This window comes from Chrysemys picta, chromosome 6 (genome assembly GCF_011386835.1).
Source record: "Chrysemys picta bellii isolate R12L10 chromosome 6, ASM1138683v2, whole genome shotgun sequence".
NCBI lineage: Eukaryota > Metazoa > Chordata > Testudines > Emydidae > Chrysemys > Chrysemys picta.
The window spans coordinates 115,534,524-115,557,788 of record NC_088796.1 but is presented as its reverse complement, the minus strand read 5'-3'; the positions used below and the strand labels follow the sequence as shown (position 1 = coordinate 115,557,788).

General features: G+C 42.3%; 1 long non-coding RNA gene across 1 annotated transcript in view; it reads left to right on the top strand.

The window, feature by feature from the left end:
- The window catches only part of LOC135972274 (uncharacterized), a 213,159-nt gene that overhangs the window by 69,667 nt on the left and 120,227 nt on the right, over positions 1 to 23,265 (top strand). The gene's annotated exons all lie outside the window — the stretch shown is intronic.

Below are 23,265 nucleotides of genomic sequence, written 5' to 3'. Positions count from 1 at the left end.
CGCCGTCCCCCTCCAGGTGCCGCCCCAAGCACAAGCTTGATGGGCTGGTGCCTGGAGCCGGCCCTGCTTTTGATGCTGGAGGTCAGGGTTTGATCCCCAACGCTGATCATGGTATCTTTTTGTGTGTGTTTATGGTATCTTACATATAGATCCTTCAGTGATTCTATATTTGTAAGTATACTGCCACTGGCTTATTAAAAAATATCAGACAGCAAAATGGGTGAGTTGTGCATAAAATTGGACTTCTTTTCATTTGCCAGGCCTTCCTGTGAAATTTCTTGAGGCAAAAATCTAGAGGATTGGTATAACAGCTAGTCATAGCAGCAAAGCAGAAGAACCATCATCAATGCCAAAGTTAAATCAGGCTGCCAACCTAGCCATTATTTTACCAATGTGGTTAATACTTTTTTGTTTTACACTGGCAATGTACTTAGGATGGTAAATGGAACGTTTAGACACAGAATGAACAAGCCTGTATTTCAGCCCAGAAGCTAAAGTAACACTACCCTTCTAAATGATGAAGCCAATAAATAATGCATCCATTAACAGGCAGTGAAACAGAAGACATAGAACGCAACCAGCATTTGGGTCCAAAAAAGCATTTTATGTATGTGAGAATTCAATTCGAAGCATTTTTTTACATTCATTTATTCCCTGCAATACAGTGTCTGTCTGTATTATCTGTGGCAGAAGCTAAATTACCAGAAAGACAGGTGAAAACCTGGGTCATATGTCTGCATCATAAAGTAGATAATGTTTAAAAATACAGACAGGAGCCCATATAGCGTAGATGTTGAAACCCAGAATAGAATAGGGGCAAATCACAAAATGTCTTCATACTCTTGGATATTGTATTGCAATGAGAGAGAATGGAAGATCAGTACTTGAAGTGAGATTTACACTCCTTTAACTTTTCCTGCCACACTCATGATCAGACCACGTACCCTGTTCCTCTACTGACCTTAGTTGGATTCTAGCTGGCATCTCTTAGGGGGTTGCCTCACGTTAATGCTTTAGGATAAGGTACCATTTTCTACCTTCAAGGATGCACCAAAGTGACTATATCTCAAAGCACCTCAAAAGACCAATGATCTACTTGCATACAAGACTTACTAAGAGTAGAGGAAAAAATCAGATTAAAACAAAAGAAATTTATATCTAGTAACTGGTCTTAAGCTAAGCTATTTGTGCTTGATAGAGGTCCCCTTCATGTCATTAGAGAAAACAAGCAATGTCATGGGGGGGGAGGACTGTGTGTGTGGGGGGGGGAGGACATGTTTGGACTGTGTATCCTTTTTGCCCTCTGACTCTTTGGTAGGCAGCATGTGTTGCACCAAAAACTCTGGATTATGTTTGTATCACCTTTCTCCTTCTTTGACTCACCATGCTCTTATATTTCTCAGGTTTCTTTTGAAGTTTCTGTCTTACGCCTGCAAAAGGTGGACTCCGTGGTCTCCACAGAAGGGCTGTTTCCCTCTCTTTCTTGTTGTACATCAACTCAGTGTGTCTTAAGTTGATTCAGAACCGAATGCGTTGCTTTTGGTAACCAGATTGATTTCTGTTTTTCAAAACACCTTTTACAGCTCAGTTTCCAAATACGAGTTCCTCATCCCTGGACCATCTATCCCTGCATCCTTTTCTATGTTTAAGTCTAATCACTACGCTTTCCATTTGAATTATTCTGGTAGTGTATGTTGGGTAATTTTCAGAAATGCTGAGCACCACAAACTGTGCAGTAATCAATGGGAGCTGCAGCTGTTCAACACCTTTGAACATCAAGTAACTTTTATTTAGGTGCTGAAATATGAATTTAGGGAGTGTACTTTTAAGCATCCAGGTTTGAAAATTACTATTTGCGGTATTTAAGAGATGCCTGTGTCAGAATTAGTGGACACTACAAGGTTTTGATACAAGGATGAACAACATTTCCCCCAAAAGGGAGCATGTCCTACAAGACTCTCTGCTTCAACTCTCGCAAGTGAGGGAAACCTAACTGGTTGGTTATATGACAAGAGATTCCAATGCTTCAGTTTGTGTAAGGAGTAGGAAAACATGTCTTGTATCACATTCCACTCATCCTCAGGCCCAGATAATTTTTCAGTGGTAGGTAGCAAGTTTAAAACAAGAGGCAACATGTTTTTAAACCAAACAAAATGAAGCATTTCTTTACACAATGCACAGTCAACCTGTGGAACTCTTTGCCAGTGGATATTGTGAAGGACAAAACTATACAGGGTTCAAAAAAGAAACATACGTTCATAGGTCCATCAATGCCTATTAGCCAGGATGGTCAGAGATGCAACACCATGCTCTGAGTGTCCCTAGCCTTTGTTTCCCGGGAACTGTGAGTGCACCACAGTGGTGGACCACTCAATGACTGCCTATTGTGTTCATTTCTTCTGAAGCACCTGGCATTGGCCCCTGCCAGAAGATAGGCTAGTGGGCTAGATGGACCATTGGTCTGATCCAGTATGGCTGTTCTTGTGTTCTTTTGTACATTCTAGAGATGGTTTGTGATGGAAAATGCCCTGCCTCTGGTCATGCATAATTTTTCTTGGGGAGTAACAGCCATAGTTTTCCTGGCAAAGTCAGCAGTTGTGGCTGGGCACAGAAGAGAGATGTTTTCTGAATTTTAAAAGGTGCCTCTTTGTCTCTAGTAAAGTGACTCACAGTAAATTTAAAAATCGGAAGCCTCGTCCTTCAAAGTAAGCAAGCAAATGCTTAATTCAGAATTTAGCACTCTGCTGCTGAGCTCGAAAGATGATGAGAGCAGAATTTCATGACAAAGGGAAGAGTTAAAGGATGGTGAAGCAGAGGAATAATCAGTAAAAGAAACATTCAGAAAATAACAACTGTGATGAAATAACTACTGTAGATCCAAGGCTGTGACCCTTATAATGAATAAGCTCGGAGATATTCAGGCTGAGATTTAAGGAATGAAGAAAAGGAAGGAAAGATGGGGGAAGAAAATCAAGCACAGCAAGGTAGAGAGGTCTAAGATTATAGTGAAATTAATATTCAAATCAACTAAGATGAATGGGTCTTTAGACTGCAGAGCTAAATATGAAAGATGCTCAATACATCCCTTCAGAGACAGATCTTTGGAAGGTGATACATAAGTTCCAATTAGAGTAAAAATGAACACTGAAGGACGAACAGACTGAGGTTTATATATAATCAGTAGATCATAAAATATCAGGGTTGGAAGGTCATCTAGTCCAACCCACTGCTCAAAGCAGGACCAATCCCCAGACAGATTTTTGCCCCAGATTGGGTTTAGCAGGCCAATGCTCAAACCACTGAGCTATCCTCCTCCCTATATAAAATTAGTATTCGTTATTCAAAGGCTGTTTCAAAAAACCCCATAAAGGTTACAGAGGAAAAAGCATTCTGCCTCGGCCGGGTCCTCAACTGGTGAACATTGGCATGCAACAGAACTATGCCAATTTACAGCAGCAGAGGATCTGTCCCCTTGTAGGCATAGGGTATTGTAGGGTCTGTAGTTATAACAACCTTATAAAATATAGGAGACGGATCATGCTGGGAGGGGAAAAACCCACAAACCAACTCAATAGCCCATGAAAGTTCAACCCAGTTCCAAGGTGCATCAGAGAGAACAGTTCAAACACCCTGTCTGTTTCAGAGGCAGCATAACAACATCCTGCACTTGCAATGAAATGTGCAAATCTTTTTTCTTTCGTTAGTGAATTTTCTCACCAGTGAATAGACGAAGCTGAACAGGCCCTTCAGAACGGTTTCTTTCCTCTGTTACTCATTCATCTGCTGTCAGCCAACTTGACTTGTCAGAGTGCCATGTGAATGATGATTTTTGTTTTCTTTCAAATTCTCTTCTTATTACCAGGATGAGAATTATACTGAGAGAGAACAGTGGATCTCCCCATTCCAGTTCCTGTCAATGCCAGGTAATAGGTCTGAAGAGCTAACCCCTTTTGTGTTCTCTTCACTTATAACTAAACCTGGAATAGTCAAGGCACTGTCAGACTACCATAAAGACCATTGTATGATCATGCTCCATAGCAATCAAAGATGAAAAATGTCTATTCAATCTCTAAGTCTGAGTGTGATGTATTTTCCCGATGGAGGACAGATCTGCTATTTAACTGATACACTGATGTGTCTCACTACAATAAAACACTTGGAACTCATGAAAAATCCCCATTGACTTACCTGGCTAGTAACACAAAGGTCATTGGAAGCTTTGAGTAAAAAGCAGAATCAGTCCTAGACTCTTTTTACAGAAGGCCAAGAAAAAAAATGAGATCCTTCAACAAACATACATTAGCTACCTAGGTAACTGATTAAGCATTCTTTGTTTTGTCTTCTGCTCTGAACTTCTCCACTGGTCTTTATTTAACTAACATAAAATTATATCAAACTTTGGGTCTGATTCTCCACTGCCTTGGACTCTGGGTAATTATTTCCCCTTGTCTAAGTTGGGTGTAAGCCACAGGTATTCTGAACTGGTAGCATTTTATACTCACTCTAAACATTTGTATGTGCCTTGCACTTTGGAGAAAAAGACCCCTTGTTATTTCAACTTGTATTTGTTTTAATTATGTGGACTTTCAGTGGTTCTTACTTTACTCTTCAAAAGAAACTGCTTGTTTACAGGCCATTGATGAAAACTGAAGTCCTTTTCATTATCTTGGTTTCAACTGTAAGATGCTTTTAAGCTATCTCAGAATATGGGGCATGTGTGAGAATTTTTCCTGTTCCTTTATAAAATGGTTTTCCAGGTGTGTTTTTTTTTTTAACCTTAAAGCTACAGCAATTACAAGAGTCCTCTGTATAGCATTTGAGAGAAAGGGCTGAAGCTCATCAAAGCTGTATTTAGGTTTTGCAGCCAATATGCTCCTTCCTGTAAAGAAGTCACATAATTGGGTGACCCTAAAGTAGTGGTGCCTGGGAGAGAATGCTATAGATAGTGATTTTACTTTGAAATTTGATGGTGTAAAAATGGCATTGGAGAATTCCTTGTTTATTGCCTTTCACTGATTTCCGTATCAATGGGGCCTGCTTTACAAATGAAAAGGTATTTTTGAACCCATCCGACCCTGGAATTTCAACCTCTTACCTGGGAGTCAAGCCAGTTCCATCTGCCTCGTGGATCATCGTCCTTGACAAATTCTGCAAATCTGATTCATCCCCTAGTTATTCCTCGATAAGTTAAGAAGATACCCGTCCATAGCAAATAAGCTCAAGGAGTAGGTACTTCCATCAGCGATAGCAGCCATCCTGTTCTTCCCACCTCCACCAAATCCACGTGTGTGTGTGGGTGTGTGTGTGTGTGTGTTGGGGGGAAGATTCTCTCTCCAGAATTCTGAAGATTCTCTCTCCAGAATTCTGAAGATTCTCTCTCCAGAGTACCAGACCCAGCTGGCCCCTCCTCCTTCTGTCATGTTTGCTGGGGAAGACAAAGCAAAAGATTGGGATTGAGCCCACTCTAAGGAGCAAATACTACCTCCCCCTTCCACCTAAGGAGCTTGGCTGAATCAGTGGAAAAGATTGGGTAGGCAATGACACACATTCACATCTCTTGGAGCCCACTGACATCAGCAGTCTGCACATTTCAGTCTGAACTGTGTACATCTCTCTTCAGACTGGTTGTTTCCTCCAACCTTCTCCTGTTCTCTCTCCCTCTCTCCCCCTGCCCTCCATGTTCTTCTCCAATCTTCTCTTTCCATCTCCACTCCTTGCCTGCCCTTTCAATGGCCCTTTTCTCTTAGTACGACCCCCTCCTTCCATTTCCCCCACTCCTTTTGAAATTTACATCCAGCCCATGCCAATGTTGGCACACAGAGTGAAAACCAGGCTCTTCCATTTCTCTGTTATTTGCTGCTGCTGCTTCCCTTTGCTCCATTCTGTTGAGGCTGACTATTCTGTCCATCCTGCTTTAAGGGTTCTTCTTACACTTTCTCTTTGGCACTCTTGTTTCCTCACATCAGTTGTTTTCCACTGGACAGCTTCATGTGGGAGCCTGTGTGTTGGCATCTGGAGTACGTGCCCCAAATGTATGCAGAACTTCCTTCTGATTCTGGATAAAATGAGCTGTTGGTTTGGGATTTCTCTTATTTCTATGTTGGTGATGAACTCCTTCCAGCCCATGCCCAGAATCTTTTGTAGGTACTTGTTTGCAAAGGCCCCTGGTTTTCTGTCTAACATTTTAGTAGCTTTTCAGCCTTCTCAGCCATATGGTAGCACCAAGATTATATTTGAACTGAAAATTCAGTTTTTGTTCTGGTGCTGTATATTTTTGATTTTGGTACGTTGTTGAGTTTAATAAATGTTGTTGAATACCTTCCTTATCCTTAACCTTACTTCTCTCTTGAGTTTTCCATTGGCCAATACGGTGCTGCCCAGGTAGAAGAACTGTTCTACTTTCTTGATATTTTTGAATTTTAAATGTGATGTTATTACTTGACATTTGGGTTTCATGGATATTTGTTTTAGCATAACTAATTTTGAGCCCTTCTTGGCTTGGTATTTTTGCCAAGTTGCCTGTCTTTATTTGTAACTTTAAAGGAGTATTGCTTAGTAGCATAATATCAGCAAGATCTAGGTGGTCTAGGCATTTGCCCTCTGCCCAGGCTATACCAGTGTTGTTTTGCTAATATACTTATTCAATATCCAGTCTATGGACCCCTACTCCATAATAAAAGGGGCATTAACAAGATGCGTCTCAAGTATGATCTTGACTATTTTGCTTATTTTCCCCGACCCTTTGTCTGTATTTTATCTGTACAGATTGTAAGCTCTTTGTGGTAGACTCATTATATGTTTGGAAAACATCTAGTTCATTTTGGTGCTGCTTTATTATTAAGATTTTAATTTTTGTATTGCGTGAATTAGGCTTTTGGTCATTAATAAGTACTGCATGATTTTTGTTTATGCAAGCATGTTCCCATGGAATAAAGGCTCAAACTCTCTTAAAGCACTGCAGTTTCTATTGGTTCTCCATTTCAGTGATGTTTTTTCTTCTGCTTCTTTAAAAAACAAATAAATTTTAAAAGCATGTTTTGATGACCTTGTATGCAAGAGACGTACAACTCTTTGTGCTGATTCTGGATATTTGTCTTTAATCAGCTGCAGTGTAGAGAATATACAAAAAAAAATATCTTTTAGTGCCTACCATGTCTTAAATCAGGTGTTTAGTCCAATATAGGTTATATAACGAGGTGATGTCTGCTAACCAAGGGAAGCACCTTTCTGCCTTTCCATTGTGTTCACTCCATCATCCTGTGACTTCATCCATTGCTGTTGCTATTGTTGATGCCAAACAGCACATTGTGCAAGTGTGAGACTGATGTCAAGCCAGCATCTTAGTGAAACTCCTCATAGTACACTATAGTCCCTTTTAATATTTCATAGGCCTATATGTAGCTCTTAAATTATTCAAGTACACTCTTTTTCCTGAACATAATATCTCTTTATAAGGGGTTTTGTCAAAAGGATTGAAATGTGGTCTTCTACAGGAAACCCGATACTGCATTAAGATGCATGAGAAGAATTGAAATGAAATTGACAACCCTATTTAGAGCATTGTTAATTCTAGATCTGTAACCCCAGCTGAGTTCAGAGTGGAGCTAGTGAAAAAATGTATATATATATATATATATATTTTTAAATCAGCCTTCACAAAGCAAATGAAGAGACTGGATTTCCTGTGATAAAAGTATAAAGCTATTTATCACCTTGAAATCTGTTTCTTGTAATACTGCCTATCTCTTTCTGCCTTCACTTTCTGATATTAAATTATAAGCGATGTCTGCTTTGAAATACTCTCATCTTAACTGGTGCAGACGATCCTATGGGGACAGATAATGTTTTGTGAGCTAGTGATATTTAGCCAAGCTTTTTGACTTCAGTAATATGATTTTAACAGCATAGTGAAATCATAGAAAAATCCAGGACATCTATTTCTCTGTGAATTAAATATACTAACCTCGTAAGTGTACATTATACTTAATAGGTGATATAGGATACAAAATGGCAAAACATCTTATGCAGATCTTATTTAGTTGGTAAGTTAATTTTACATTGAAATATTTAGAGTAACCTATTGTAGATAGGTTTCAGAGTGGTAGCCGTGTTAGTCTGTATCAGCAAAAAGAACAGGAGTACTTGTGGCACCTGAGAGACTAACACATTTACTTGGGCATAAGCTTTCATGGGCTAAAACCCACTTGATCAGATGCATGCAGTGGAAAATACAGTAGGAAGAACATGAAAAAATGGGGGTTGCCATACCACCTCTAATGAGACTAATCGATTAAGGTGGACTATTAGCAGCAGGAGAAAAATAAATTTTTGTAATGATAATCGGGATGGCCCATTTCCAACAGTTGGCAAGAAGGTGTGAGTAACAGTAGGGGAAAAATTAGCCTGGGGAAATAGTTTTTAGTTTGTGTAATGACCCATCCACTCCCAGTCTTTATTCAAGCCTAATTTAATGGTGTCCAGATTGCAAATTAATTCCAGTTCTGCAGTTTCTCGTTGGAGTCTGTTTTTGAAGGCTTTTTTTTGGTTGAAGGATTGTGACTTTTTGGTCTGTAATTGAGTGTCCAGGGAGGTTGAAGTGTTCTCCGACTGTTTTTTGAATGTTCTAGTTCTTGACATCTGATGTGTGTCCATTTATTCTTTTGCGTAGAGACTGTGGCTTAGGAATGAATATTTTGTCTAAAACCTTGGAACCTCTGCAAGCTTCACATTCCTGCTTTTCCATAGATTGTCTCTAGGGAAAGAGGGCTTGCTCCCTGCCACCATAGATTTATTTTATTAAGGTCAGAAGGGACTGTTGTCATAATCTAGTCTGACCATCTGCCTAATGCAGATCATAGAATTTTGCCTATGGAACAGGTAGGGAATGGGGAGGTGATGCTACCAGCTAAAGAATGTAATAATTGCTATCAAATATATCACTTGCATCAGGGCTTAGATAGCATAGTGACAGACTTTACACAATAACTTTACAGTAGCTAGATATATAGAGTGACAGATAGCAACTTTGAAAAAACGGGACAGGGGGTGGGGGGTAATAGGTGCCTATATAAGAAAAGGTCCCAAAAACCAGGGACCTTTTAAAAATGGGACATCTGGTCACCTATATATAGGTAGTCATACTCTATTTTAAAGTGGGAGGCTTATATGAAAGTTAAGGAAATGTATTAACTTGTTTTGATCATGATCTGTGTGTCTCCCTCTCTTTCTCTCACTAACAGAAGTTGGTCCAATAAAAGATATTGCGTCACTCCCCTTGTCTCTCTAATATCCTTGGAGTGACACAGCTAAAAAAACACTACATTGTATCACAGGTGTTGTAATGTTAGCAGCCAGCCAGAAAGCTCCAATTGTGTAAAAAGGTCTAAAACCATGTCACTGTTTAATTTAATATTGATTTAAAAAAATAGATCTACTGTTTTTATAATACTAGAAAGATTTGTGGCCATGAAGGAGTCAGGACTGAACACCCTTATGGAATAGAGACATATCCTTTTTATAGCTATTAATAATAATAATATTAAGGAAAATTGGCATGTACCATGTTCACTGACCAGCATAATGTATCAGAAACTCAAAGCACAGTTTCAGACTTCTCCCTATTAAAAAGTGGAATCAATTTGATAATATTTCCTAATTTAGATTTTTAAAATGACATGGTTGCAATGTGAAAAGAGCTTAAGGCAGATTTTCTCATCCAGTGGGTTGTGATACTCCCCCGCCCCCCACAATAGGGTCATGGAAGGCAATCAGAGGGGTCACAAGGCGAGGAAAATTGTATTATGGATCTAAAGCAAAGAAAATCTTTCTCCCTCACTCTCCATATACCCTTGCCCTTCAAGGTCAAGTATTCTCTGTCAACTTCTCGAAACACACACAAAGTATATTGGATTATCATGATCATGGATATGTTTTTAATCTTTTATAGTAAGACTAAGGGGTTTCAGACCTTTTTTTTTTTTTTTTTACTTTGAACAAGGGCTTGCCAGCTTGAAAAGATGGAGACTGGCCTAAGGGAAACAGGCACCCAACTATCATAGTTTTATCATAGAAAATGAATTAAATTTGTGTTTCTTACTTCTTAAGTCTTCTTTGACTAGGAATGGCAATACAGGGTCAGACCAAAGGTCCATCTAGCCCAGTATCCTGTCTTCCAACAGTGGCCAATGCCAGGTGCCCCAGAGGGAAAGAACAGAACAGGTAATCATCAAATGATCCATTCCCAGCTTCTAGCAAACAGGCTAGGGGCACCATTCCTGACCATCCTGGCAAATAGCCATTGATGGACCTGTCCTCCATGATCTTATCTAGTTCTTGTTTGAACCCTGTTATAGGCTTTGACTTCACAACATCCTCTGGCTAGGAGTTCCACAGGTTAACTGTGCTGTGTGTGAAAAATACTTCCTTTTGTTTGTTTTAAACCTGCTGCCTATTAACTTCATTTGGTGATCCCTAGTTCTTGTGTTATAAGAAGGAGTAAATAACACTTCCTTATTTACTTTCTCCACACCAGTCATGATTTTATAGAACTCTATCATATCCCCCCCCCCTTAGTCATCTCTTTTCCAAGCTGAAAAGTCCCCGTCTTATTAATCTCTCCTCATATGGCAACCGTTCCATACCCCTAATCAAGTTTGCCCTTTTCTGAACCTTTTCCAATTCCAATATATCTTTTTTGAGATGGGACAACCACATCTGCATGCAGTATTCAAGATGTGGGCATACCATTGATTTATGGAGGCAATATAATATTTTCTATCTCTTTCTTAATGATTCCCAACATTCTGTTAGCTTTTTTGACTGTCGCTGCACATTGAGTGGATGTTTTCAGAGAACTATCCACAATGACTCCAAGGTCTCTTTCTTGAGTGGTTACAGCTAATTTAGACCCCCATCATTTTATATTTATAGTTGGGATTTTGTTTTCCAGTGTGCATTACTTTGCATTTATCAACATTAAATTTCATCTGCCATTTTGTTGCCCAGTCATCCCGCTTTGTGAGATCATTTTGTAGCTCTTCGCAGTCTGCTTGGGACTTAACTATCTAGAGTAGTTTTGTATCATTTGCCAATATTGGCACCTCACTGTTTATCCCTTTTTCCAGATCATTTATGAATATGTTGAAAAGAACTGGTCCTAGTACAAACCACTGGGGGACACCACTATTTAGCTCTCTCCATTCTGAAAACATTTATTCCTACCCTTTGTTTCCTATCTTTTAACCAGTTACCAATCCATGAGAGGACCTTCCCTCTTATCCCATGATAGCTTACTTTGCTCAAGAGCCTTTGGTGAGGAACCTTGTCAAAGGCTTTCTGAAAATTTAAGAACACTATATCCACTGGATCCCCCTTATCCACATGCTTGTTGACCCCCTCAAATAATACTAGTAGATTGGTGAGGCATGATTTCCCTTTCCAAAAAACATGTTGACTCTCTTCCCCAACAAGTTATGTTCATCTGTGTGCCTGACAATTTTGTTCTTTACTATAATTTCAACCAGTTTGCCTGGTACTAAAGTCAGGCTTACCATCCTGTAATTGCTAGGATCACTTCTGGAGCCCTTTTTAAAAATTGGCATTGCATTAGCTATCCTCTAGTCATTTGGTAACCATAATCTATATCTTTGCTGTAAATAGTACGATACAGACTAAACCATGACATAACATGTTACCCTCGATGTAAGGGATAGATGAACCCTGCATTAGACAAGTAGATGTTAAAGAGCAGCAATAGGCTCTCGCTGCCCATCCTGCCAAATGGATGAAGCACACCAGAATTGGAAGAGCAGTCTTAAAAGGGAGAAGCCCAGATTGGGGGGGGAGGGGAGGGTGGACAGACCTGTCATTCTCAGCTCCAAGAGAGGGCCACAGTAGATGACCAAACTGCCTTATGCTGCCTGTGAATGCAGACCAATACTATAGACAGCTTGTGGGACAGAAGGTCAGGTGCCACTCTTTGCTTTAGTTTTCTTTCCAGTGTTATTTTGGGAACTGGAACCAGGGACTTTACCCCTGAAAGCTTCTTGAAGAGAAGGAGGGCTGATGTAAGAAGTGTCAGGGACCCATGGTCCACAGGGTTCTTCGGAGCTAGGTAATCACAACCTGCCACCCAGTGACTTGCTAAGAGCCACTACAGTAGGATCTGAATGCTAAGAGAGGACTCCAATCCTGGGTCCTGATTGGTGCCCAACCTCTATTAACCCAAGCACAGGAACAGGAGCTGTCCATACAACCAGGTACTCCCTGCTCACGACTGCTTCCCCTGCAATAGCTGCTCCTGCCGCTGATCTCTGGCAACCTGACCCTGCCTGATTCCCGGTTTGCTCTCTGGGCTATCTTAGACTCTGGTCTCCTGGTATCTGACCCGGCCTGATGCCCGACTCTTGCTCTGACCAATAGGTCAGACTGCCCTCATCCAGGTCATGATGGGAAGTAGTTGAGGGAAGAAACACGATGTCAGACAAGACAGACCTTACCTGTTTGTTTACAGGGTCCCTGGGCTGGAACCCATGGTAGGGAGAAGGACTGGGTTCCCCTACAGCCTCACCAAGGCAACCAGCATGAAGACGCACAATGGACTGGAAGGACTATTGGGCCTGGATGTGGGCCACTGAACTGATGGGAGGTCAGGGGACGGGTGAATTAAACACTGCTTCCCCCAGAAAGGCTGACCTGGCTGAATCACAAGACAAAAGGGACCATCGGCACACTGAATGGCTGGCTGGCAGGGCTACTGAGGAAAAGCCCTTGCAATTCCACACTTAGCCACAAGGGACACATCAGATGTTGAGTCACTCTTTCATGTTTAGTGACAAAGAGCTGTCCAGGAAACTGATACCTTCTTGAAAACATGCAGTTGTGGGAGGGGAAATAACATATTTGCAAACAAAAACATCTCAAAACAAAACTGAATATAGCTTTTTGTTAACTAGGGTTACCATATTTAAAAAATAAAAAAAGAGGACACTCCACGGGCCCTGGCCCCGCTCCTTTCCCACCCCCGGCCCCGCCCCTACTCCGCCCATTCCCCCAAAGTCCCTGCCCTAACTCCCCCTCCTCCCTCCCAGCCACGCGAAAAGGGCTGCCCAAGTGCTACCGGCTTCACAGTTTGCTGGGCAGCCCCCAGACCCTGCGCCCCCGGCCGGCGCTTCCCCAGCGCAGCTGGAGCCCGGGAGGGGAAGAGCCCAGCTGGGGGCGCAGGGTCTGGAGGCTGCCCGGCAAACCCGTGAAGCCGGTAGCGCTCGGTCTTTGGGCAGCCCCTATGCCTCCAGACCCTGCGCCCCCGGCCGGGCACTTCCCCTCCCGGGCTCCAGTTGCTCTGCTCCTCCCCTGACTCTTCGGCTCTGTTTAAGAGCCGAGCTGCCCGAGCGCTATCGGCTTCGGGCAGCCCCCATATCTCTGGACCCTGTGCCGCCGGAGCAGAGCAGCTGGAGCCTGGGAGGGGAAGTGCCCGGCCGGGGGTGCAGGGTCTGGAGGCTGCCCGGCAAACCATGAAGCCGGTAGCACTTGGGCTTCGGGCAGCCCCCATGCCTCCGGCCCCTGCCCCCCCGGCCGGGCACTTCCCCTCCCGGGCTCCGGCGGGCGCAGGGTCTGCCTCACAGTGGTAGGTTGGTCGCGTCGCAGGGGCCGCTGGGAGTTGTAGTTTGCGGCCGCTCCCCTCTCCTGGCTCTCCCTGGAGCGTGAGGCCCGGCCGGACTACAGCCCCCAGCATGCCCTGGGCAGGAGCCGAGTGTCGCACCGAGATGATGTCACAGCGGGCAACCCACACACACAGATTCGGAGATCCTAGCCTCCCTATTTCCCCGGACATGTTCGGCTTTTTGGCAATTCCCCCCGGACAGGGATTTGGGGACCAAAAAGCCGGACATGTCCGGGGAAATCCGGACGTATGGTAACCCTATGTTAACTGGGAGCTTTTCCTTCCTGTCTATCTTTTTTAAATCTTGTGGAAAAAATCCAGATTTCAAGGGATGTGTTAGATGTGTTAGCTTGGAAGTACAACTGCTCACTGGCATGTGTGAAGACAAGGAAATTGCCTTCTTCTCAGTTACCTGAGCTGCTAATTACCTGCCAAGAATTTGGCAGATAAAAAAAGGGGGCGGGGGGGACAAAATTCTATGGAAAGCAACTTTTTCTTTGTCAAATAGTTTTTTTAGGATGTTTTTACTTGTATTTCTAAATTGTCATTGCCAAGGAATTCAGGAGAAAAAAAATAGAAAACAATTGGGATTTTTTTTTTAATAGTAGTGTTGCATTCTGACATTGGTCTACTTTCAAATTTTGTATTGCTTCAATTATATGCCAATATAGTAAAAATGATACAACACATACCACCCAATCTGAACTCAGTTTTCCTGAGGGGAAAGGAATAAGCTATATTGCTGCAGGTTCTTTTATACTGGTATAGCTGCATCCACAGTAGAAGTCATACTGGTGTTTAATTCTGGTTTTAAAATAAATAAAAATCACATCCCTAACTGAAACAGTTATACTGCTATAAAATCTGTGTGTAGACCAGGCCTGGGATTTTCTACATTTGAATCCTTCCAGATCGTACCTTTAATTTTGATACAATATCAACTCACTATCAGAAATAAATAACCCACACATTCTGCTACTCTCCTGAAGGTCTTAAATGATTTATTATTTAATCTGCTCTAGAAAATAAAATGTTGTTATAATCTATCATCTCTGTATGGAAAACCAACCTGGCAATAGTTATCCCTAATATTATTCTCATTCTTTAATAAAGCAGCACTGGGACTCAAAAGGCTTGTTTTGCAGTTTGGGGGAAACACATTCCCTCCTTCTCTCAGCAGCCTGATTAAATGGTGTGTGTGTGTGTGTGTGTGTGTGTGTGTGTGTGTGTGTGTGTGTGTGTGTGTGTGCATGTAAGTAAGTAAAAAAAAATAGTTGAGGTGCAGGGGAGATGGAATCCACCCAGCCAACAAGTAGCCACTGTGTGGCTAGTTCCCTAGCTCAAAGGTTGGACTGAAGTATACAACTCCAAATCCCATAATCGTTATCTGTGGCCATTGGGTGTGCCATCAGACTCGTTGTATACGTCCTCATGTCTCCCCTGACCTACCCTCAAGCCACCTCCCAGGCCAAAAACTGAATCACAGTTGGTATCTGGCTATCTCCCCTACACATGTGGGAATTGGAGTCATTGTTCCATCCTAACATGCCCCCATCCCAATACAGTAGCTGTTCACCTCCTACAAAGCAAAAGCATGTGTTGAAGGCCCTGCATGGTCACAGTGAGAATGGTGCAGCTGAGGTGTGAACAGTGGGATATATCTGAGAGAATAAACATGGGGTGGTCTGGCTCAAGATGAAAGAAAGTGCTTAGAGTCTCAAAAATGTACTACAAAACCAAGCCTTGTAAATCAACCTGAATCTTTTCCGGTTGTTGTGGGAAAAATTGTTTGTAGCAAGTAGGAGGTTAGTGGCTAGAAACAAGTGATGATTTTTAAACACTGCAGCTACTGGCCTGAATTGCCCCCTTCCAGGGTAAACTACCAAATAGGGAGGGAGGAAATCTCTGTGGTACTCCCCATGTGTGATGGGGTGTATCTGGCCTTTGCAGCTCCCTACGAGTGGCTATGTGGTCCTATTACACCATGCCACAGCGAAAGTAGGTCCTCCAGGCCTGCGGAAGCCTTTCAAAAGCAGCCAATCAGAGCCCATCAGGCTAAGATAAAGGACCTGCAGGGACTTAGCAGGTCAGATCCTTCCTTGCTCTTCAAGTCCCAACAAGGGTGCTGGCCACAAGAGCTCAAGGGATAACCTGAATTTGTTCCTGGGTTGGCAGGGAGAGAGAGGGCCTAAGAACCTCAACCCTGAGCTAAGGGTGAAGCTAAAACAGGCCAGGTAGAAACAGGCCCAGGGAAGATACAGTAAATAACTTAAATCGGGCAGTGTGTAGCTGTCAGTTATAGGGTCCCTGGGTTGGAACCTGGAGTAGTGAGCAGGCCTGGCCGCAGTGGCATAAACCCCAAGAAGGGGGCAGGGCTTATTTGAGAACCTGAACAAACTTCTAGATTGAAAGAGCCCAGAGCCAGAGCAGAAGGCAAGGCAGTGTGACAGTTCATTTACTGGATTCTTTCCTACCCCAGAAGGGGTTCTGTTGGACTTTGTGACTCGGACAGAGGGCCAAGGTCAGATGGCAGCTTGCAGGGGGCAACAGAGGTTAGACAAGGATTGCAGTTCCACACTCAGCCACTTGGAGGGTCTCAAGAAGTGTCATTCCCATGTTGAATCCCTTCACTTGCTTCTGTTCTCTTACAGCATCAAATTGAAGCTTTGTCCTCACCTTGTCCGTATGCTCACCCCGATATGTATCTATATTCTAAGTTTATCCTGCTCCCCTTCTCATAGTCTACAGTCAGACCTATCATAGCAGATTACTCCTCCTTCTCTGGGTTTCCGCTGTGTTTTGTCTCCCACTTCCAGCCTCTAATTTATGGTTGCTGATTCTCCATTTGGTGAGTCTGCCTTAGCTGTGCAATCTGCACATTGTTAGCACCTGGAGCCATTATGCTTGTTTTTGATTTGGTCTTCCCATAGTCGTACATATTGATAATAGTCTAGTTACTTGATCATCATTTCGTTTTAGGTGTGATTGGCTGATCCAGTGGTGAGGAGGTTAGTGATATTAGAGAGGACTGGATTATATTGTTGATTGTCTTGTGGTGGAGAGAGTGTATGTTGCCTTCCTGAAGATGGCTCCAGGAAGTTTAGTGTTCTCTCTTCTGTTTTAATATGGGTTACATAATTCTTAGCTTGTCTATTTGATGTCCTTATGTGATAGGAAGAAATGTTTATGGCATTAGAATATGCTCCCAATTAACAGCTTCTGCAGTTATCAGAGGCCCCTGTTTCACACTGGTGTCTAATCACCTGCAAAAGCTGTTAATTGCTTCATATATTCTGATACCACAAACATCATCTATCCTCTGAATATTTTACCTCTGGGATGGCTCTTGGGAACCTGAGAAACTTTGAAAGATGGCTGTAGAAATATAATTCCTTTTCAAAACTCCAATTTTTTTTAAACTCTGAAAATATGTCAAAAGGGCTCCCACTAATGGAAGGAAGGAATCAAAAGTGTTAAAAAGGGGATCCACAAAGTAAGACTGAGAATCTGCAATTAAAGCAGGAGTGTAGAGGAGGAGAGAATTATGTTTAAAAGATGTCCAATATTATAATCTTTGAAAGAGGATGCCCAAACCAGACCAACAAAACAGGTTAATAACCTAGATGGCATGAGAATTATTACCTTAAAAGTACATGTAATAACAAAATATTGTGCCATTCCTACCCCTGTCTTCTCTGCTCCGAGACACAGATGCTGGTAGAGAACCTAAGACTGCAATCCAGTTATTTCTCTTTATGTGGCATGTGCCCTTTCCTCCCGCCCCAAACAAACACACTTTGCTTATGTGGATCTGGCAGTTTCTGACAGGCAAATCAAATTACATCTGAGGAGTTTGTGAGCATTTATACCAAAGGATATTAGCCAAGGGAATGGGTACAGACCAATGGGCAGAAATGGGACTGGGGGCCTTAAGCAAATGCAACAGTGAAAGAGTGTGGGGGAAAAGATAGCACAATCCTGTCCCCCACCTATAGAGGTGCCCAAAACCGTTACCTTCCAAATCCCTTACCTGAGCTCTCTAATCCCACCGGAGGTGCATGTAGAGCTGAGATGCGCTAGCCTGGTGGGGTATGCTGCTTCGTGGCTGCTCAGTCTGGACCTCTGGCCTGGTGGATGCTGCTCCTCAGATACTTGGCCTTCACCTTCCCTCGGGACACATGGAAGCCTCAGTCCAAAGTGCTCACCAGTAGTCCCAGTCTAGCAGTGTCCACCACAGTCCTGTTCCCCAAGCGCTCTCACACCCACATCCAGAGTAACAGTCTTTCCTTTCCACTGAGCCCCCACCCACTCTTACCAAGGTCCATCCCTCGCTCCCTTGTTCTGCCCACCTGTCTGGAGTCCTCTGGCTTCTTCCCCCTCTAAGCCATTGATTCTCCAAGAGTTGGCTGCTCGACTTAGGTGCCATCTGCTGGCTTATGACAATAGCTTGAACAAGTTTAGAAAGAAGCTTACTTATAAATCAGAAAAAGCCCAATCCAACAATGCAATACAGATCACTATCCTGATTAACTTTTCAGTGGTGAGAATGTTATCTAGCATAATGTTTACAGCTGTTCCCCTATCTCCCTCCCAAACAAAATACACATGGTATTCTGAAAGATCTACCAAATTTTATTATTTTAAGACTAAAAATACTGAGTCACTACCGGTGATAAATAAAGTTCAGTCCTTTTCAAAGAGAAACAGTCACAGTTATGATTTCCAGTTTATCTATGAGCTCTGTAATAGCTGTATTCACATTGTTTCTCTGTATTTTCTAGGGAAAAAAAATCAAATTATTGGCAAATTGAAGTTAAGTGGGTTTAATCTTTTTCAGATTCTTACGGTTATCTATGACACACAACAAACACAGCAAAGTAAAGATTTTGACAACTGTAGTATACACCTATCTATTAATTGTGGGGAGATATGGCAAATACTTTTGTAACTGGTAGCAGGTGATGTTTGCTACTGATCAGAAAAGGGATGTTGAATCACTATCTGTACTGATTTACACCATACCCAGTTCCATGGAAGTCAGTAGTTTTGCAGAGAATGTAAGTCAGTGCAGAACAGTGCTCCAGAAGGCCTGATTCTAATTTTACGTACACCACTGTAAATCCAAAGTGACTTCCTTTTTACACAGCTTCAATTCCACTGACTTCAAAAGAATGTGAGATGAGAATTAGTCTCATGCTAATTAATTTCCTGATAATGTGTCAGAAGTATAAAATAAAAAGGCTGAAAGTTTTAAACAGCAGAAATGTTTTTACACACACACACCAGCAGACATGCAAAGTGTTATGTTTTGTAGCAAGATGAGTTAAATTAGCCTGACAAGGCTGTTTTCAAGCTTGGATGCCAGTTACGCATTCCAGGCACCTAAAACCTTTAAGTGCCTCAGACTATAATAATAATGAATGGAGATATCCCATCTCCTAGAACTGGAAGGGACCGTGAAAGGTCATCGAGTCCAGCCCCCTGCCTTCACTAGCAGGACCAAGTACTAATTTTTGCCCCAGATCCCCAAGTGGCCCCCTCAAGGATTGAACTCACAACCCTGGGTTTAGCAGGCCAATGCTCAAACCACTGAACTATCCCTCCCCCCCACTAGTTCTTTGATGTCTAAATTTGGGGTGATTTAAAAAATTTTAAATAAATGTTTTCCTGTTGGAAAATGGAGTTTCAGGGAGAACTTTTTTTTTTTTCCTGTGGGAAAAGATTTATTTTTATTTATTTGGGGGCAGAATTTTCATTTGGGAAAACCTAAAAGAGATGTTTATCAGCAAATTAATCTGTCTGCCTGAATGACCAGGCTGCTTAGCTGGGAGTTGTAGTTCCAGGTCTCTCATGCCCCTATTCTCTCCAATGGGCTTGCTCCCTTGATGGGCTACATGCCCCATGATGCATGGCAGTTTGGTGTCTAATGGGACTCCCATGGTATACTGCAACAGCTCGGCTTTACTAATTATGGATTTAGGCACCCAAGTTATGAAAGTTGTGCCCACAGCTTTGGGGCCTGAATCTGGAAGAACTGAAATAGGTGAGTAACTTGGCTTAGATGAGTAGCTCCATTGCCTTCTAAGAGACTACTAACGTGAGTAAAATTATTCAAGTTCTCATATCTTTGCAGGATTCCGCCTTAATCTGTTAGTTCTCCATTACAATTCTGGTATCTACCTAGATATTGAGTATAAAACAATGTTTTGTTTACACAAACTTTTTTCCTCTATTGTGTTTTGCAGTGCAGTTAGGGGCCTGATCCTGCTGTCCTCACTCAGGATCCCTATTGACTTCAAAGTTATGCCTAAGTGAAGACTTAATGATAAATCCCCTTTATGTATCCTACAGTTATTTAAATACACACCACTAGAGACCTGCCTAACGTGATTGCTCAAGTGTGTATCTGATTCACGTTTAGTCCCTTACAAACTGCAAACATATAAAACTCTGCAAACTCATAGCTTACTTTATAAAGACCATGAGTAAGATTTACAGAAGTGCTGAGCACCTAAAACTGCAAGTGAAGTAAATGAAAGCTATGGAGGCCCACAGCACTTAATTTAATCAGTTAATAAATCACATAGGGGAAATAATATCTTCTTGACTCTTCCCCCTTACCCCTCTAATGCTATGAAATTCTGGGTCAGATATTTCTTACTCGGTTTAAAACGTCAGAGGTTCTTGAAGTTGCTTTAATGCTACTCAGTCTGCTGCCTGAGAACTCAAAGACTGAATAGATCATCTCTCAAGAGGCTTATCTGGGAAAGTGATTTTTTTGTTTTGTTTTGAACAGTGTATATTTACTTGGTATATGTAGTGAATTTCCCTGTGGTACATGTGAGATTTTAATTTCCCCTCTTGAGTTTTTCCTGAGCAATGTCTATGGGGGAGAGTGGGGAGACTCTTGATATTACGGGAAGTGGTTGTGCCTGTTGTTAATCAGTTGCTCATCATTTCTGCAGCAAAGATTCTATGAGAGTCTGATAGGAAAAGAACCCTTATCAAATTCCCTTTGTCCGTGACAGGAGCAATGATTTTGTTCATAAATGGAATGAAAGGAATAGCAGACAGGCAGATTTAAATTTAAAAAATATATATATTTTGCATGAAGGGCTAATGCAATTGTTACTTAGGAAGAAAATGTCCTCATTTGATCAATAATATATGTGACTAAAGGTAGAATAGTGTAGCTATTCCCATACCATGGTCCATGGATCACTCATTAGTAGTTCAGAGAGAGTTGCCATGTCACATGGTGCTGTTAGCTCCTCTTTGCTCTGCAGGCATCCAGGTTCTTCACTGCAAAATTTTAAATGGGATAATGAGTGGACCAAAACATTTAAACTTGGGTGCCTAAAGTTGGCACCTAAATCCAGATTTAGGCACCTAAATAACTCTGCTGACATTCACGAGGGCGAACTTAGGAACTGAGGTTTGAAAATTCCTAATAGTACTTTTTTGAAAATTAAGTTGCTACAGAAATGTGTGATTGCCAGGAACATGGCGCACAAAACTCTCCTAGACCTTTGGTTTGCAGCATGTACAAATCTGAGCCCCCCTTCCCAAGAATATAGCTGTATAAACTTTAACTATTCCATTATGGATGCTTCAAAGTGATGGGAGCCAAGATGGTGGTGGTGAAGGGCCTGAGTGGAAGACCAACACAACCTGTCAAAAGAGGAATGGAGCTAGAGGGATCTGCCAGTGGAAGTGAGGAAGAATGGGAAGCAAACACTATTATTGAGAATAGCTTTTTATCAGACAAACCTCACTTCATTTTTTGCTGGTTTGGTTTGCCGCCAAGTTAAAGTAGTATGGGCTGGATGAATGGACTGTAAGGTGGATAGAAAGCTGGCTAGATCGTCGGGCTCAACGGGTAGTGATCAATGGCTCCATGTCTAATTGGCAGCCGGTTTCAAGCGGAGTGCCCCAAGGGTCGGTCCTGGGGCCAGTTTTGTTTAATATCTTTATTAATGATCTGGAGGACGGTGTGGACTGCACTCTCAGCAAGTTTGCAGATGACACTAAATTAGGAGGCGTGGTAGATAAACTAGAGGGTAGGGATCGGATACAGAGGGACCTAGACAAATTAGAGGATTGGGCCGAAAAAACCTGATGAGATTCAACAAGGACAAGTGCAGAGTCCTGCACTTAGGACGGAAGAATCCCATGCACTGCTACAGACTAGGGACCGAATGGCTAGGTAGCAGTTCTGCAGAAAAGGACCTAGGGGTCACAGTGGATGAGAAGCTGGATATGAGTCAACAGTGTGCTCTTGTTGCCAAGAAGGCTAACGGCATTTTGGGCTGTATAAGTAGGGGCATTGCCAGCAGATCGAGGAACGTGATCGTTCCCCTTTATTCGACATTGGTGAGGCCTCATCTGGAATACTGTGTCCAGTTTTGGGCCCCACACTACAAGAAGGATGTGGAAAAATTGGAAAGAGTCCAGCGGAGGGCAACAAAAATTATTAGGGGTCTGGAGCACATGACTTATGAGGAGAGGCTGAGGGAACTGGGATTGTTTAGTCTCCAGAAGAGAAGAATGAGGGGGGATTTGATAGCAGCCTTCAACTACCTGAAGGGGGGTTCCAAAGAGGATGGAGCTCGGCTGTTCTCAGTGGTGGCAGATGACAGAACAAGGAGCAATGGTCTCAAGTTGCAGTGGGGGAGGTCCAGGTTGGATATCAGGAAAAACTATTTCACTAGGAGGGTGGTGAAACACTGGAATGCGTTACCTAGGGAGGTGGTGGAGTCTCCTTCCTTGGAGGTTTTTAAGGCCCGGCTTGACAAAGCCCTGGCTGGGATGATTTAGCTGGGAATTGGTCCTGCTTTGAGCAGGGGGTTGGACTAGATGACCTCTTGAGGTCCCTTCCAACTCTGATATTCTATGATTCTATGCTATAAGTTGATTTTAATATACTTATGGCTTGTCTACACTTATGGCACTGTGACACTCAGTGAAGATGTTACCTATGCTGCCAGGAGAGTGACTTCTATTGGTGTAAGTACTCCACCTCCCTGAGAGGCTGCAGTTATGTTCACAGGAGAAGCCCATGTGTCGACATAGCACTGTCTACACTGGGAGTTTGGTTGGTACAACTATCATTCAGGGGTGTGCATTTTCCACACCCGAGGGATGTAGTTATACAAACATACGTTTGTAGCATAGGCTAGGGCTTAGACTTTTGTAAGGCATTTGACTTAGTACTGCATGATATCTTGATTTTTAAAAAATGCCACCATACAATATTAATAGAGCAGATCTTAAATGTATTAAGAACTATTTACTGACCGATCTCTCTCAAAAAGTAGTTGTCAATGGGGAGTCCTCATTGATGGGAGATGTTTCTAGTGAGGTTCTGCAGGGATCAGTACTGGGCCTGATGCTATTCCATATTTTCATCAGGTATCTGGAAATAAATATGAAATAAGTGCTTATAATTTGCAGATGACACTAAGATTGACAGAGTGGTAAATAATGATGATAGGGTAGTCATGAGTATATTTTGGCTAGAAAAATAACCCAATCCAATTCTTGGATACATTAAAAGATTGGCAGTGAGTAGGAGTAAGGAGATGACTTTACCTCTGTATATCCCA